Raw genomic sequence first — 20042 nt, forward strand, 5'->3', positions numbered from 1 at the left:
AACTCTACTAAGAGATATAACAAGTTTACCAAAACGGGCCTCTATAAACTCTATCTCAGAACAGTCTTCACTGAAATTGGCATAACTTCTTTCAGACTTAATATCTTATGCTTCGAAGGTTAGCTACATATACTAGACACTTGGTATAATCTCCCTTTAATCTCGCTTAGTGGAAATGCTTAACTAGCTATCCGTACCAACTTGATCTTTACCGCTGTTCTTCTGTTAGATACCACAGAAAACTACTATGTTGACATCAATGACAAACACAATCAATATATCATCATGAGAATGATCTAATCATGTTTCTTCAATACTCCCCCATAGAAGTATCATCAGCATTCATGCTTCTGACACCTTCCACAATTGCCACCCTTTTGAAATTACTCGACTCTCTTCATGTTCATAGTTATCACCCTTTGAAAGAGTAGAATTCTTCATCATTTCCGCCCTTTGGAAGATTCACAACCTTTCACAATTACCACCCCTTTGAAGTTGTGTGACTTTTTACAATTGCCATCCTTTGAAAGAGCACAACCTTGTATAATTGCCACCCTCAGAAAGGCCACAACCCTTCATAATTATTGCCTTTTGAAGTAGTCACTTCCTTATTTTCTTCCCATTCCTTCCCTCTTATAAACTTTTTTTTGATTCACATGCTCCTCCGCTCTTCCTTCCTTCATATCCCCTTTCGAATAAAGTTCTTTTCTCCCTTCTACATTTAGGTGGTCACAACTTTTCATTTCACACCTTCTGACCATTCATTAAACTTAACTAAATTTTAGCTATGTTATAATCTAATTTTATTCTTTTATATCTTTGATGTGAAATTTGCTTTAATTCTTTTAAATTTTAAATTTATTATTAAATCCATTTCAAAACGGCACATTACAGCCTCCCTTGCCCAAGATTGCTTGTCCTATAATGTCTCCTTTCTAAAATAGGACTAAATAATAAACAGTGTTACACCGGAACTGGGGTACGTCAGGACGGCGGGATGTTGGAATGAGTTTTCAAGACGGGGGAAAATGGGCCTCATTGTTGGGATGATGAGGGGACAACCTGGGGACAGTGACATGGATGGGTGTTGTATAATATACATATAGAACATGGAATGCTAGTTATGAAATGATGTTTCAGTAGAACATACGAAATTAAAATACTTGAAACATAGCAAAATTGCAACATGAACTAGAATCATTGAACATTCAACATAGTAACATATTGCATACCCAATAGTAACATTCCATAATGAAAATTCAAATGGAAATTCAAGTGTTCAATCCTAGCAGCGGCATCGGTAGGGAATGCTAGAGGTGGGGGTACTTGGGTACTCAAGTACTCGGTGTAGGGATGTCTCGGGGACGGTTACTTCGAGTTTTGGGAGGGGGGTGCAAGTTCTTGTGTTATACTGCTAATAAATAATAATAATATTAAATTACAAATAGATAAATAATAATAAAATATAATATCTCAATTATTGTCTCTTTACAAGGAAGAAGATGAGAGATGTGGAACAAAGAGAGGGCTTCGATTGATCAAGAAAGGTGAGGCATTTCAGAGAGGGCCTTGATCAATTAATATACATCAGACAAAATTTTGGAGCTTTTGAAAACCTTTGGAGGATGTTTAGAGATGACAGACGTCAAAATACAGTGCTTTGTGGACCTAGATTTAATGGGATTTAGGAAGAAAATTCAAGGGGACAAAGGAGACGAAATACTGATGAAGGATTTGGAAGGAAAGCCTTTGCAACTTTTTCCAATAAGATATTAATTTTGCCAGTGCTAGGTTCAGGGTTTTAATTAAACCCCCTCTACCAAAAAATTGTGTACATTACAAAACAGGATAACTTTTAAGAAAAGAGATAAGATCATTCACTCAGGAAGAGAATATACAAACACAACATTTGGAAGGAAATATCAAATGAGGAGATTTCAAAACAGTATAACACTCACCCCCGCCCCCACCCCCACACACCCGAGTTGGAGATGTCCTCACGTCAAGGACTTGGCATTCCCAAGTCCCCCCACTGCCGCCTTCATGCCACCATCTTGCAATGGGGGATTCTGCAAGCAAAAGCTGTTGGTGCAGCACTTCTGATAGAAATGGAGTTTACTGGCTATTGTAAAGGTCGCTGGTACACACACACAACATATGCATATTTATGAATGTATACACTTGATTTTGTACATGTTTTGATATCATGCTACTTATTATAATCATCTTTATGATGCTTTTGATATTCATGTTGCAATTTTGCTATTTACCAGTATTGATATTATAACTTATTAGTTCTTATAGTATTATACGTCCTTTCATAACTAGAATTTCAAGTACTATATGTATAGTATTTACAGCATCCCCCATTGCCCTTTCCCCATTGTCCCCAAATTAAAGCCCTTTTTTCTTCATCTTGGAAACCTGTCCCAATGTCCCTTTGTGCCCGTGTTACATTGTTTCAAAATAAAATTTGGCCAAACCAAGGAAAAGGTTTTGCATATCCAATTTGCAAATATCTCTGAAGGGAATTGCCTATTTATAAATCTCAAAGAGATATAGGTAAGACCAACTCTTTTTGGAATAATTTCCCAAAGAGATATTTTAGGGTTTTAACTTTTGACCAATGGGATATCCTCATAATCTAGAAAAAATTGAGACTAGATGGAAAATTCGCAAGATAAATATCAGAAATCAAGCAAATAATACTTATATTAGAAAGAGGTGGATTAGGAAGATTCAAGGAAATCTTGATAATAATCAAATCTACTGATTAAACAGAAGAATAAGGAGATTCCTGAGGAGGAAGATTCTGGTATGCAGGGGAGGGTATTTCTAGAGGCAATAGCAAAAACATCAACAGTAGAACCTCAAAGATTGGCCCCATGAAGCATATAAACTATTAACCAAATAGAGCCATTGATTTAATCTATAAATGAAGACCTCTGCATTATGTTCTTAGAAGAAACACTGAATCCTTATGTCAAAGATCTTAACCAACACGCTGTGATCTATAAGTTCTGGAACTTATCCATTTCTATAAAGGCGTTGTCTATATGGAATGATGAAAATTGGAAAGATTTTAATGAGGCAGATTTTCTAGAGGAATGCTGAAGGGCTTTTTATAGTTAAGATTCTACAAAAGGAATATATCTTGATCTTCTTATGGAGATTTTTTTGGGTTATATATTATTATCAAAGAAAGGGACTAGGCAATCTTTTAACCAATGAAATAGACGTGAGAAGGAAGTGAAATTAACAGCAGGGGCGAACAGAAGATTGGAAAATTGACTGGTGGTGAATAATAAGGTCAAAAATATGAAGAAAACCTTGCTATCAATGTAGTCATCAAATTCTCATATGGTTGATGAGATAATACAATTTGCTTAGCCTGATGATTATCAGATTCATGGCCCATTTGCAAAGAGGAAGAAAAGGACTAGATCTAGTTGGAGAAATATAAGGAATGACAATCCAGAGATAAATAATGGGGCATCATAAATACATATATTCTTTATGGAAATAGGTTTATCAATAGAAAGATAAACCTTGACCTTGAGACTAGTGGTGGCATGGTAATAGAAAGCTCACAGGAATGGAAAGATAGGGATGCTTCACTAGATGATAATGGATTGGTCAGGGATTATGAAAAGGAGGGTGAAAAGAATGCTGCACCAGATGATCATGGATCTGTTAGGGACTTCACAAAGGAAGGATTTTTTAAAGAAGAGACAAGAGAGGGGGGGGGGGGGGGGGGGGGGGTTAAGTGGGGAATGGATGAAGAAGAACCTAGACCCAATAATATTCAGCGGTGAAGGTTTAACTCAGAAGGATAAATTTGCAGATCTTCAAATAGTAATGAACATATAGTAAAAGATGATGAGTTGTCTCAAAATAATATCCCCTTAGAGGAGATGGAAAACTTTGGTTAATGTTGTCTTTAAGAGAGGAAATTGCAAATTAAGTTTTAGCTGAAGATATGCAACTAAACAGTCAGCGGTGTAAGAGAGACAATCAGAAGCATTTAATAGTCCATTCAGAATTAGATTGACACAAAGGAGTGGGAGGCAACTCCGATCAAATTCTACAGAGGAATACCTCCAAGAAGTTCTAAAATGAAAGAGGTAGACAAACATTCTATATACAGAATCAGTATTCACCAGAAATAAGGAGCCTAAATTTGGGTTGGAGTAAATTGGTTAGATTGATAGAGAATGAAAATCTTAAGGGCTTAAAATCAATGCCAGTGAACAAGGCAAAAGAAAAAAAATGTTAATTAAGTGAAAGGAAAGAATAAAGGAAAAAACTGCAAAAAAAGGTGGAAAGTGTTAAGGTTGTAGCTTCAGTCGGATTGATTTGATTTGAGATATATTATTGTTATTGGTAAATCATCATTTCCTATATATACTTATCCATGTTAAATTATATATATATATATATATATATATATATATATACATACATACATAGTTATACATACTATTATTTTTGTTAATATATTATTAAAAATTAATTGATGATTAAACCATAGAAATGAGACATGTCTTCTTCCCTCATATTTATATGAAATTCAAATCTGCATTTGAAAGACATCTATAAAAATGACAATGTTAGTACATTTGTAGAAGTGATTCTAATAATCTCAACATGGTATCAGAGCTAGGCTGCAAATGACAAAAAAAAAAAAACACAAGCGAACTAGACGGGAGAAAGGATGGTAAGTATTGAGTATTGACAGTAATAATAGAGGTCGCGACAAAATCAGAAATCTTCCATATCAAGAAAAATCAACCCTCTATTAAAGAAAAAAGAAAAAGAAAAGCTTTGAAAGGCTTTCCTACCAAAACAATAAATTTGCAATTAAACTGCAAAAATATAATCCAAATACGGCTCTGCAGAAGATAACCATTGGATGTCATTGAAGAACTTAGTCGAGTGGTACATCTCCATATCGAGTGACATTACAAGCCGCATTACAAAGCAAAATTACAAGCGGTGGTTCAAGCCATGATATTTCCTCTTAGTGCCCGACTACCCTGTGAGTGAATACAATAAATGAGAAGGAAGAAGGCATAGTAAAGTGCATTCCTGTGAATGGGCATTGAAGAAAGAAATAGAAAAAGATATAGAAGGAGATTCAACAAGGATAAAAGGAGGTTAGAAAACTTTCCACAATGGAAAATCAGAGAATCCAATCAGTTATACACGTTATAATATAAACTAAATAAGGAACACATTAAGGATTATTGAAGACATCAATTTCCATAGACCTATATACCTGCGATTACAATTGGCATTAATGCAACCATCATTTCTCATGCCATTGACTCAAAGTAGTAGTCAACAAAAAGGGAGTCTTCGGCCATCATTACCACCAATCAGAATAAAGCTTCATTCAACGATATTTGGAGGCATCGAAGGTTTGAAGAATCCATTAGGACCAGAGAAAGACTCAACGTCACCCGCAGTCAGTTTCCTTGGTGTGAAAGTCAAAATTATAGCAGATTGAGCACAGAGCAGAGTTAGGGTCCATCTCAACAAGGAGAAACAAGTATTCAACCTGATAAGAATATAGGCAGGAAACAATAACTAAATCTGTCCCCCAGTTTCCTAGCAATGGAGAAAGGAATAGATGTAGCAGTATCACTAAACACAGATAGTAGTATAAGAAGGAATTTGGTAGTAACGATCAACAGGGAGCAAAACACGGAACATGGAGCTCGTAATTTAACATCGATGAAGAATGGGGAGAAATCATGGTGCTCTCTTCAATAAAGAAGACACATTGGTCTAGAGAACAAATTTATGAAATTGAATATCTACACCTTCTACTGAATGCATAGTATGCATGTCAAACATGAAGAAGGCTGTGAAGAGTAAAGACACCATGGTTGAAGAAGTCTATGAAGTGTTGAACCTCAACTTCTTCGTTATAATATATTGTCATCGTCTATTCAAGATATGGACCTTTCTAAGCATGGTATTACTTTACACTTAACAACTAAAGTATAGAATCCCAATCATCGAATAAGTTATGGTGAGAAAGTGAATTAAAACTAAGTGGATCAAAGACATCAATCAATAAAGTATGATTTCATTATACCAATTTGGGCGGTGAGTGTATTTGGAAAGACACGCTAAGGCTTAGGATATGAAGGTAGGTCATTAACTCTTGAGAGTTTCTCAAATCTCCTTAACATTCATATTTGACATTATGACTTCTTCTATTTAGATGAAACATCAACTAATCTCACTCAAGTGAATCGATGAGTTCAAGGGAATTGCATCAATTCATTAGAAGCACTTGAGATATAACATTTGATATCATTGACTATTGGAATCTTGTGGATATGGTGACAAGTTTCCTTAAAACCGTGAGTTATCCGAGATTCATCGTCATTCATTTATTGACTACACAAAGATATCATTGAATATAATGACAGATGAGACAAATATGGAAAAATGGATTCAAATAAGTATGGCATGTTCATTTTTTTATGGCTTCTTATTTTAAATAAGCCATGGGAGCTATTGGTGAATATAGATCACTATTTCTCTGGCAATATTTCTATATCTGATATCAATGTGACTAATAACAAACACTTCATCTGAAGAATATCCAAGCACAATATTTCTGTTGTCAGAGATATATATTTGTACATTAGCAGTGGAGATACTAATATGGAATGAATATATTATTGATCAAGTTCTAAAGTTTAAATTTTGGGCAGCTATTATTGGATTGAATGATCCATTCTTCTACAACATTGATAATAGCCTTACTAACTGGAGGTTGAAATCTTCTACTTGACATCATATCGATAAGCATTCGCTTGATCATCGAAGGAAAGGGCAAAAGCTTATGCATTTGACAATACAACTATCAAGCATGCTTTGAAACATGATTCTCAAACCGATATTGGTGATAATGGTATATTTGTACATACGATTAATGAAGCCACCATATTGCAAGTATCAAATTGACGAATGCAATGTTTAGATTTCTTATGGATGTCACCAAATCCTTAGTATCAATGATCACTATAGCTTCGTAGAAACTTCTTCATATTTGTTCGCTGCATCAAAGCATGTCTACTTGACAAAGATTGATAGGAAATATGTGATCTAGTTGAAAAATGTTTTTCTAATAGAGATGGAAATGATCATATGCATCGAGATCACAGACGGATTATAGGCTTACTCCTAAAAGAAAACTTGGAAGAAATGTTCTGATGCTATAAACTAGAATGAGTGGGAATTTTACATTGTTGGGGGAATAACAATAACCAATGTTCCATTCCCACTTGAATCATCCTTAGAAAGGAGATGTTTTGTCAATGAACCTTCATATGTAGATAAGTATTCTTGTTTTTTACATTTATCTACTCATTGTAGTCTCTCTCTTAATTATATACATACTATAAGAGTTATTTGCCTTGATTCTTTTCCTTTATCTCTGAGGATGTTCTCGCAAGAAAAGAAGGCTACGATTTTATACATGCTACAAAATATTGTGTAGACTTAATCTTATGGTAGTAGCTCTAAAGAAGTTGTGATCTAGATTCATTAGTCATCTGATGATCAGGCTAGATAAAGTGAGGCTCTTGAGTGAATATACTTGATGATTGAGATTATGGGTACTCTTCAAGATTGATATTCATAGAAACACGTGTGTGACTGCATGATTTTGATAGGCCTACCCCTGTGTACATCATGAAGTAACGATTTATCATCAGAAAGAAGGAAGATTGATATCAGATTTAGAGGGAGTTTGATAGCTTATCATAGGCACCCTTGGACAAAGAGAGCCTCTAAGGGAGTAACTATAGGGCCTGACTTCCCAGGATCATCATTCAGAGGGAGAAATTTGAAGTGTGATATCTTCTCTTTAAGGGAAAAGTTCGAAGTGAAATTCCTTGTAATGCATTCTTCTTTGTGAGAGAGAATTGAGGTGAAAGCCCTTGTACCACCCTCTGGCTTGGTTCATGGTGGTTACTATTTTGCTAATGATATGTAATGAAAGATGACGATCTTTCATTAACATATATAAACATAAGGTAACCATTGTAAGGTGACGATCTTATAAATGGTAGATCTGTTATCATGACAGACTTCATTAAATTGTTGTCCTAGGGTGCTGGAAGTTATGATAACAAACGTATCATGATCAGACTTTATTATGTTGTTGTCTGGGAGTGCTGGAGATCATGATACTTGTCATGATAGAGACTATATATTGTGATTTCTTGTTAAGTTGTTGTCCCAGAGTGCCGGAAATCAGATAACTCATATCCTTCTAAGATATAACATATTCTTTTGGTGTTCATGGGGTGCGTTTGTACAAAGCAGGCATATGTTCTGGACTACACTGAAGATTCTCCCAAGGGCAAGAGTTCGAATCGCAACTCCACCAGATGGCACGTAAAAGAAGATGTAAAAAGTGCCGGTAATGGAAGCAATGTTGCTTCTGTGGAGGCCTAGAAATTGATGGGGAAGAGTCTCGGTGGATCATTTGGCAAGGAGAAGAGCAAGATTGCCAGGAGGAGGAAGAAGAAGAAGGATGAGGAGGGGAATTTGCTTGATCTTCTTCTAGCAGAATTTGATGTGATGATCGAAACTTTTTTGGCTGGCAATTTGCCTAAGCATACGGAGGCTGAACAGGTGGCTGCTGGATGGCCTGCCTGGCTCACAGCTCTCGCAGGGGAAGCCATTAGGGGTTGGATCCTGCGGAAGGCCGATTCTTTTGAGAAGCTGTATAAGATTGGGCAAGGAACTTACAGTAATGTTTATAAAGCTCGTGATCTTGATATGGGTAAGATTGTTGCTCTGAAGAAGGTATGATTTGATAATTTGGAGCTTGAAAGTGTTTGGTTTATGACACGAGAGATTCAAGTGTTACGCAAACTTGATCATCCAAATGTTGTGAATTTGGAGGTTTTGGTTACTTTTGGAGTGTCTTGCAGTCTGTATCTTGTTTTTGAGTACATGGAACATGATCTTGCTGGACTTGCTGCATGCCCTGGGATTAAGTTTACTAAACCACAGGTTAAATGTTACATGCAACAATTACTTTTGGGGCTTGATCATTGTCGTAGTCGTGGTGTACTCCATTGTGACATCAAGGGTTCAAACCTCTTAGTTGACAATGGAGGAATTTTGAAGATAGTTGACTTCGGTCTAGCGACTTTCTTTCATCCTAACCAGAGGCAGGCTCTAACTAGCCGTGTTGTAACACTTTGGTATCGGCCTCCAGAACTCTTACTTAGTGCTACAGACTATGGAGTCTCTATTGACCTATGGAGTACAGGTTGCATACTTGCAGAATTGCTTTCTGGCAAGCCCATTATGCTTGGAAGAACAGAGGTGGAGTAGTTGCATAAAATATTTAAGCTATGGGGCTCACCATCTGAAGAATATTGGAGGAAGTCTAAATTACCACATGCAACCATATTCAAACCACAACACCCCTATAAATGTTGCATTGCAGAGGCTTTCAAAGATTTTCCTCCATCAACATTGGTCTTGTTAGAAACACTCCTTGCAATAGAACCTGCAGATCGTGGACATGCAGATGCAGCTCTTCAGAGTGAGTTCTTCACTACAAAGCCACTTCCTTGTGATCCATCAAGCTTGCCTAAGTACCCCCCAAGCAAAGAGTTTGATGCAAAAATCCGTGCTGAAGAAGCCAGATGGCAAAGAGCTATAGGGGGGAGAGGTCATGGACCTAAGGCAGCAAGAAGAGTGTCAAAATTACCAAGAGCAACTCCAATACCTGATGGTGCTTTTGAATCAATGGCACCTGCACAGAAGCAACGACCAAGTTCTCATAGAGTGCTGGCCGCTGTGCAGGTGTGCTGGTTGTGGTACTGGTGTGCTAGTTGCTGGTTTTTGCTTACCAGTTGGTTTAGTCTCTAGGTTCCAGGTCCCTGTAAAATCTAGTTGCTTTTTTTGGTCTTATCTTTTGGTTATAGGTCCTTGTAAAACCTGGTTTTTGGTTTTTTAATTGGTTTCAGGTCCTAGTAAAACTTGGTAGTGCTTCGTGGTTTATCTTTTTCTTTTATGTATAGGGTTTCGGGGCCCCTTCAAAACCTATTTTTACCTTAATCTAAAAACATATTCTTTTGGTAGGCGTCAAGGATTTGATGCTAGTGCACATACCAAAAGAATATTATGTATGATGAATATCATACGATTGATATTTCTTGTTAAATCATACTACGGATTATATTTTAAGATAACATCTAAGTTGATGGATTTATGTTGATATCCTTAAATATGCCACTCCAAGAATATCATACTGAGATGACATCTCTTCATATACTTGAGAGCATAATTCGTTCTATAAATCCTCCCTAGCTAAGAGGGAGTGTTAAGGTTGTAGCTTCAGTTGGATTGATTTGATCTGAGATATTTTATTATTATTGGCAAATCATCATTTCCTATATATTCTTATCCATGTTAAATTATATATATATATATTTCAAATATATTATTATTAATTAAATGATGATTAAACCATAGAGACATGTCTCCTCTCATATTTATGACATATATATAGTTATACATACTATTTTAAAAAAAAATATATTATTATTAATTAAATGATGATTAAACCATAGAGACATGTCTCCTCCCATATTTATATGACATATAAATCTGCATTTGAAAGACATCTATAACATTGGCAATGTTGCATTTGCAAAAGCAATTCTAATAATCTCAACAAAAGGGGCATCTTATGAGAAGTTCTTTAGAATAACAAGAGGGATAAGGATTCAAATTTAATGAAAAATTGGTTCTATAGAAGGAGAATTTCAAACTTAAATGCAAAAATGTAAATGTAATTTCACCTGATATAGGGAAGAGCTGAGATATTCTAAATGACATTGGGAAGTGTAGAAAAGTAGCTCTTGTAAAACAAGGCTAATCCCATTGAATATGATGGAAAAGAAGAGATCAAAGGAAAATAAGTGAAGATTATTAGATGAAGGTAGCTAATATTGGACAAGGGAGGAGGATAGAAATATGTCAATGGAACTAGAGGCAGTATATGACCCTTTTGGTCTAATTGACCCTGATAGGGAGGTAAGGAGGGGTTTTATAAAACACTTTAATTCAGAAGATTTTGGAAATCGATAGAAAGGAGGAGGAAATGCAAATAACATTTTTGGTGATTTGAGTCATGCTGAATTAGAGGAGTTTATTGACACAAGGAAACAAGTTTTAGGTAAATGGTAATCCAAGTTGGCCTAAGACAAACCAGATTGTGGGAATAACTCAAAGAAAAACAAGGGAAGAAGCCAATATCAAAACTCAAGTTCTTGGATGGAGAAGCTTCTGATAAAGCTAAAATTACATCTTATTGGAATGTAGGGAAAGGGAAGGTCCTTCCCATGGGCCATGACATTTATATTGTGGAACATTAGGGGTATGAATGCCCCTACAAGTAGCATATGATCAAACACTGCAGCTTTTCAATTAAAGTAGAAATCGTTATGCTTTAAGAAACCAAACATAATGCAAATTGATGGGTTAAGATCAACAAGAGCCTCAGAGGAGGTAGGCACAATCTGGAATCCAAACAAAATTTATTTTCAAAGCTTGGGTGGTAATCATAATTGGGAAGGGGGATTGGTTAGCATTTTGCAATACTCTAAAAGTTTATAATCATCAATGTTTATGAGCCAATCTCAACAAAGAGAAAGTTGGAATTATGGAGTGAGTTGAGTTCTTTTAGAATTATCCAAATGAGAATATTATATTAGGGGGACATTTTAATGCAATTTTGTATCTATCAGAGTTGGGGGAGGTATTCAAAAGGAATTTCAATCATAGGTGGATTTTAGAATTTGGGTATTGAGGATTAACCCTATGGAAATTGAAATGGAGAGTGGGATATTTACTTGGAATAATAGGAGATTAGGCTTTAGCCATATAGTAGAGAAACTTGGTAGATTCTTTTTTAAAGGAGATCTCAGCTCATTCCCCTTGATTTGAAATCTTATATAGTCCCAATCTCAGGTTCAAATCATTTTCCAGTTCAGCTAGAAATTTTGGGTGAAAGCAAACCACTACAGTGCCCCTTCAAATTTGAAAACATGCAGATAAAGAGCGAAGAGTTTTGAATCTAGTGGACAAATGGTGGAAAGAAGCTTAATTTGATGGTTTAAAATTATTCTGTTTCATATCTAAACTAAAGATGGTTAAAAGTAATCTGCTAAAATGGAATAGGGAACATTTCAAGATTATCTTTGCTTCTAAGATTAATATTGAACAAAATTTAAAGGACTTCTTGAAGAGATGATTCAATAGTTTGAATGGATTCAAACAGGTATATTAAAGAAAAAAAGTTACAGAATATGTGGAGATTTTGGCAAAGGAAGAAATCTTTTCAAGACAAAAATCTAAAGAGGTATGGTTGAAAGGAGACATGAACTCGAAGTTATTTCACAATAGCACATTTAAAGAAGAGGTATAAATAGGATCCACAAGTTAAATGGCAAAAATGGTATCATGATTGAAGATCCAGACAAATAGAAAAGAAAATAGTAATTTTTTTAATCAACGTTTTGAGTAACTAGGAACGATCAGATGAAGGTATAAATAGGATCCACAAATTAAATGACAGAAATGATATCATGATTGAAGATCCAGACAAATAGCAAAGAAAGTAGTAATTTTTTTAATCAACGTTTTGAGTAACTGAGAACGATCAGATTATAATTCACAGAGAAAGTTGCTAGAAAATATTCTAAGTTTGGTGTAGGAGGATCATAATAGACTATTCATGTCAAAAATTTCCAAACAAGAAATTCTTGCGGCTCTTAGTCAGCTTCACCCAGATAAAGCACTAAGACCTGATGGATTTCCTGCAGTGTTTTTCCAAAATTGTTGGCAAATTTTAGGAGTAGAGATGAAAAATGCTTTGGAGGCAGCAAGAAATGCGTGGAGATTCTTTAGTGAAATTAATAATGGATTCATTGCGTTAATCCCAAAGAAAGTTGCTAGAAAATATTCTAAGTTTGGTGTAGGAGGATCATAATAGACTATTCATGTCAAAAATTTCCAAACAAGAAATTATTGCGGCTCTTAATCAGCTTCACCCAGATAAAGCACTAAGACCTGATGGATTTCCTGCAGTGTTTTTCCAAAATTGTTGGCAAATTTTAGGAGTAGAGATGAAAAATGCTTTGGAGGCAGCAAGAAATGCGTGGAGATTCTTTAGTGAAATTAATAATAGATTCATTGTGTTAATCCCAAAGAAGGAGAAGGCTATGATGTCAGATGAATTTAGGCCATAAATCTTGAAGATATCGAATTTTTCTAGAGGACTACTATACGGAATTATGATGTCATGTAGAGATCTTATATCAGATCAGATTTCATGGAATATAGTGGATGGACACAAAGCCTTTTGAGAGTACTCAATTATCAATAATCAAATGGATACAAGTAGAATAAGTGAAATTTGTGAACAATATTGGGGACATTATGTAAGATATTATGTTATATTTGACCTAAATAATACTCTTAGATGGCATTGGAGGGTATTTGAACATCTGAATCTGTCATTTGAAGATTTGGACTAAAAAGAATATTGGAAAGCAAATAAATTACATGTAGGGAAGGAGAAGATGAATTAATATGGAATGGAACCAAAACAGGATGTTACAACTCCAAAGATGGATACAAGACCATTATTGAGAAACACAGATTTCGAAATACAAAAGTCCCTATTAATCTATGTTAGAATAAGTTGTCTCCCAAAGGCAAGTATCTTCTCTTGGGCAACTTTTCAGGGGAGAATATTAACTATGTAATGGTTTCAGAAAATTGTTTTTTATGGACCATCACTATGCTCACCATGTGAGAATAATGAAGAATTTATTAACCATATTCTACTTAATTGCCTCTTTGTGCATACATGCTGGTAGTGGTTATGTGCTCAAGAAGATGGATTTCAACACTTTCTAATGATATTATAGCACTATTTTAAGGACGACTAATATTCTTCAAGCTTGTTTGCTAGTCTTTGGATCATCTCCCCTTGGTGCTATGAGAGATTCAAAAGGAAATAAATCGTAGAATATTTCAAGGGGAGAAATTAGAATGGAAGTGTTGACTAGTAGGGCTTCCATAGTGGAGGTTTTTAATTCAAGGATTTTATCTTCTAGCAATAAATAATTGAAATATGCTAGTTGGTATGATACTATGAAGAAGAATTGGTAGGGCCTTAAAACCTTGCCTTTAGTAAAGAGGAAGACAAGGGGAAAGATCTATTATCTTCCTCACAATGGATACCATGCAAAACAAAGAGCCCCTAGTAAAGTAAGCCACTAGGATTACATGATGGGAAACAACATATTATGAAAGAGAAACGCTAAGGTGTTACACTTATATTCCCAGTATACTGTCATTGTTTTGTCTAGACAAGAAATGAGTGATAAAGTTTTGAAAAAGATTGTGAACAATGTTTTCTTGAGGTGTAAATGTAGTGGCTTGTAAAGGAGGATTTATAGGGACTTGGTCTATCATTCCAAGATTTTGTCCATTTAAAAATCATTTCATAACCAATCTCATGAGATGTATTTGATTTGGAATGTGGAAGGACTTATCATGAAGTTGATGAAAAGTTGTTGTGTAGTATAATGGGGGGATTGATCTCTATATGGAGATGATTAGTCCCATCAGCATTGTTCACATTCACTTTAGTAGATTGACTAGAAGTGTTCTTATCTTGGCCTTTCACTCAATGGTGTATTAGGAGATAGATAATAATGAATGAAACGCATAACATTATCTTGATTCTAGAGATTGATGGTCATGATAAGTAGCGAGGGTAGATTGTCCTTAAGAGAGGCAGTATCTTTATCTTGCTTCAAAATATTCTTATGAGGAATAGGATCCTTAGGAGATGGACAAACATAATGCATTAAGGCCTCGTCCATATTCTGAATGTCAAGGGTATACATAGAAAGTGGGGTATCATTAGGAGAAATAGTCACGATATCTTTTTCTTGCACCAAATAATCCCCATAAGAAAGATCATCATTGTTTTTGAAGGCCTCTTTATTAGGAGGGAGATCCTGAAAAGAAGTGGTGATTATCTCTTCTTTCTTTGAAGGTCCCTTAGGGGTGGGATCAAGTTTGAGGGAGTGTATATTATTGGAATAAATGAAAGGAAAAACTAAATTATCATCATATGCTTGAAATGGAATATCTTAAAGATCTTGAAGAAATATTGAAATTGAACTAGCAAAAGAAGATAACAACTCCATCCATACAAACCAAATTGAGATAGATGAAATGTTTCTATATAAGAAAGAAAATATTTTGTACCTTTTTATTATTTATTTTCAACATGCAATGCAAGAGCAAACTATATCTTATGAGATAGCAATATGCAATTTTTATGTCCTTTTTAGTGAGTCTAATAAATACATGAAATGAAAAAATGAAATGCATATAAATGAGATCTAAACATGAAATCAAAACTGAAAATGTTATAATCCGGGTTCACCAAAATGCATAGTAAAAAAATAGAGGCAACATGTGGTACAGGAGCACCCTAACCAAGTTTGATCAAGGGCCAACCCTCTATTTTTTGTTTTGCAATTGTAATAAGGCATTGTAAAAGCCATTGAAGTTGAATTTCTATGATTCGTAATAAGTTTATGATCTCTTTAGTTGTAATGGCCTAATTATTCCTGATAGGGCAATTATGGTAAAAATTGGGTGAAATAATGCGAAATATTGTTTAGAGGAGTCTTAGGGTCCCAAAGTGTCCTTTTGGATGTTTTTAGGGAGTTTTGGGTCATTTGGATGTGACAAATGCTAGAAATTCATTAAAATGTAAAAAGTTGTCATAAAGTTGCAATGTTGTCAAAGTGTAAAAGTGTAACTTTGACATCTTTCGCAACAACTCCTATTTGTTGCACACCAATGGTCAATTAGTTCAAACTTCAGTTGGAACAATTAGAGGAGACATGTTTAAGGGCCTTGGTGTTGATTTAAGATGTAACAATGAAGTTTGACAAGTAATAGAGGTGATTGATCTGTTGTTCCATCAAAATTTCGCTATTTTTGTTGTTTCCTATGATTGTAGTAACGAATATTGATTGGGCCATTGGATCAATGAGCATGGTTGGTCAACCTTGTGAATTAGCTTTCTATTGCAATTTGTTAGAGAATATTTGGTGAATGTTGAAGAAAGTTATAAGCAACTTTGTGTAAACTGGTTCAGGAGAGCAGTGCAATCGAGGATTTTGAATACTCATGGCCCTAAGCTGACATTCCATTGTGAAAAGTGGTCAATTCTTGGGGGAGTGTTAGGTTTACTCGTATTCTACTAGATGCATTTAGTTTTGGAGCAAACTAATCAACCCTTGATTTTTGCCATGATGCCCTAGGCTTGGCATTTGGATCTGACAAGCTTGGCATAGAGGAAAAGGAGTGTTGCAAAGAAGAATGAAGTGTGTGGGTGTCAAGTTCTTGTTGATTCAGAGTCCCTAATCATAGATAGGATTGGATCAAGTGTCATTTTGCATTGTTTAATCCATTTGGATGGGGATTGAACAAACCCTCACCAGTTAAGCCTAATAAGCCTATTTGGGCCCAATTCTAGTAGACCCAATCAGATGCAAAACCCATCTCCCATTTTGTTATAATTCATAGAAGGTCCAAAAGGGTGTTAGGACCTATGATTTATTTGGGGCTTGTTAAGGAAATTTTGGAGAAAAGACCAATTAGTTGAATTGGAGGGCTAATTGTTTTAGGTCTTCTATTAGGCCTGTTTGCACAAAATACATTATGGATCATTGTTAATTCCACCAAGAGGGTCAGGTTGGATGGTATGATTTGTGGGGATATTGGAAGAAACAAACACATGTCACCTATGACTTGGTGTTAAGATCCTAGGTTGCAAGTGAAAGAAGTTGCCTAAGAAAGTCTTAGGGACTAGGGTATTGATACAAGGAGTTGTGACTCCTATTGATTAATAGAGTACTCTATGCGACATACGAATTTTCATAACCAATTTTTAATCTCATATTAATCTAACTTAATAAGTAACTTATTCCATTTCACATGACAATGATTTCTACTAATTGATTATAATTGAAAGAATAAACTTTTCAATCTAACAGTCTTTCATATTCAACTAAATTCATAGAAATTAAAAGGAAATATGTATATGCATTGCTAACAATTTAACTACTTCTAACATATTCAACTGGAAATAAGTAACGGCTAATTATATCATATGAAATGCTTATTCATAAAAGTAAATGTTTAAAAAATATCTATCTATTCTTCTCAGGGTTAAAAGTAAAAGAACATACAGTATTAACATAGAATCCTTTTATTCGTTGTTCAAGCCTTGGCATTGGTGAGAGGAGAAGCATTGCTTATCCCCACACATGCTAATTTAATAGAATGGCCCTTCCTAACTCGGGATCAGGCTTAGGATGTTCATAAGCCCAGCCATCTGAGTAATTAGGTGGGTTGAGTGTCACAACAGTTATTCTTTAAAATAACTGAAGCGTTTGGACAAACAACAAAGATCACATGTTCGACACATTTGCCTAATTTCTACCCTGGCCAAAGATTTCAAGTTGGGTTTGCAAACCTGATCTCCACCACTCGAGAACACATTTCATAACTGGAACATGCATGAGCTATTGTAGTTTTGTTTATTATTATTCATTTGTTTTGATTCCATTTTTGTTTGTGTAGACTCTCTACACCTCCTCACCTTCTCAGGCTACCATGCCGGTGATTCCTAGGTGCTTTAGAGTTGTATCCATTATATTTTCTTTACACCTCTTCACCTATAGTGGCATCATTTCCTGGTGAATTCCTCGGTGTTTGGATTTCATGATATCATTTTCATTCCTGAGTGTAATAAATTCTGAGCTAAGATAATTGTTCATGCATGATTGATACACTATCTTGATTAAGTGACATCAATGATATAGATGGCAGAGTCCATATTTGATAATCTATTTAACATCCCCTTGAATTCGGCCAATCAGAATTAGATATCAGTATATGGGACTTTATGTTCAAAGGAATACCTAATTGGTGCAACAACAAGGAAGATTTACATACATGGTTTGACGGCTTTTGAAATTGGTCTTTATATTGTACTTGAACCATGATAGACTTGGCACTAAGAAAGAATATAAGAAATAAAGAAGTAATGCTCGGCAGTATCTTACGTGACTCCTTTGTTTAGTTCAGATTCTTTGTGGTTTGAAGAAGAGGGCTCCGCTCCTTGCTCGGTAACCCGCAGATATGAATGTGAAGGTGTTATGGGAAAAGACAGAATAGTAATGGTTTCAGTTGGATTAAAAATTTAGTCTTTCCACTCTATGTAAACGCAGAGAGCTCGATAGCAGAGAAGGAAGAAAGGTAAAAGATGTGTTGAGACACGATCATGAGTCTATAAAAAGAATTTTTTTGGTTCTTCGGTTGCCAGACTTTTCGAATGCAAATCAATTCGGATTTTTAAAAGAAGGAAGAAAATAGAGGGAAAGAATAAGAAGTTGAAAAGTTTGATTTTATTATTTAATTATTATTGTTCATTCTTATATATGTTCATGTGTAAGTATTGATAAAGTGGCATCATTAGATTATAACTTACAATTTATTGATGTCACCTTATTTTTATATACATATGTTCGTATTTGAGTGTGAATAATAATGATTAAATAATGAATTCATTAATAATTTCTTCAAAGGTATGAATTATAGTTTTAAATTTTTATTGATTATTGTATTGTTCCTTTAATAGCTCATGCGGTTCTGTAATGCAACATGTTGTCAAATCCTAGTATCCTTGCTAGGGTAGTCTTAGGTCAAACCTGTCAATTTAGATGACTAGACTATTCGACCATCCCCTTCTGATGATCTTCTTTAGCAATGCTGCCCCTCTCTTTAGTCTTCTTCCTACAATCATTCAAACAAACATTCTCGCGAAGACATTAATTCAAGATATATTTAATTGTTAATTAAAAACCATTGTCGATCATTTAATGACCGTGAGAGATTTTATCAACGTCTAAATAACTAACTCATTTCACATGATTAGGAAGAAATAAATTGATACAATGGCTATGATTAACTAACTCACTTCACATGATCAGGAAGAAATTAATTGATACAACAGCTATAATTAACTAACTCACTTCACATGATCAGGAAGAAATAAATTGATGCAATCTATAATTAACTAACTCACTTCACATGATAATAATTAGTTAAACCAACGGTTATGATCAAAATAAAAATTTAGGGCAAAAATTTGGGATGTAACACTCTAATTGGGAAGGGACTCTAAGGAGGGCCTAAGAGGAAGGCTGAAAGGTGAGATCAAGCTTGGCAAGGTTGTTGGTGTAAGGACCATTATTTGGTGCCTAGAAACATACCCAATAAGGGAGACCCTAAGGATATTTTAGGAACACTTGTCACTCTGTATCAACATGGGATTGCTCATATTGCCTAATGTGCAATTGGAAGGAAGATGACCCACTAGGAAGAAGTAGGACTTAAGTGCTAATCAGGCGCAATGGTCATTTGTTGATAATGAATTGATTAAAGATGATATGATAATAAGATTATGTGATAGGATAATGCAGGGTAGAAGGCTAAATATGCTTAAATGGCAACTGTTGGCAGAAACAAATAGAATGAAGTCAAACAGAAACTTGTAATGACTGAAAACAATAAATACACATGACTAAGACTAATATGTGGTTTGAGTCTAAAGTTGATTTGGAGGGTATAGGATGCCTTTCTCATTGTATACCTTGCAACTTCAAAACTCTTTTTCCAAATCTGCAATAGAAGGTTCAACTCCTCCTACACAAATTAGGGAATAAAGTTGTATAGAGGGGTTTGCCTTAGTCATACCCTTGTTTGGAATCAACCTTGAAACAAAATAAGATAATGAGAGTGTGTTTTCATGTAATAGAGGTTAGATCTAAAAAATAAAGTATATCATAGCTTGAGAAACAAATGCTTCTTTAAAGGTTATCAAATAG

General features: G+C 35.0%; 1 protein-coding gene and 1 pseudogene across 1 annotated transcript in view; both read left to right on the forward strand.

Annotated features, from left to right (window-relative positions):
• The window catches only part of LOC149528150 (uncharacterized), a 51545-nt gene that overhangs the window by 12610 nt on the left and 18893 nt on the right, over positions 1–20042 (forward strand). The window lies entirely within an intron of this gene.
• LOC149528151 (putative serine/threonine-protein kinase At1g54610 pseudogene) lies at positions 8278–9915 on the forward strand (annotated as a pseudogene).

The sequence above is a fragment of the Cupressus sempervirens genome, chromosome 11 (genome assembly GCF_028749045.1).
Source record: "Cupressus sempervirens isolate cs-2001-9-10 chromosome 11, ASM2874904v1, whole genome shotgun sequence".
NCBI classification, from domain to species: Eukaryota; Viridiplantae; Streptophyta; class Pinopsida; order Cupressales; family Cupressaceae; genus Cupressus; species Cupressus sempervirens.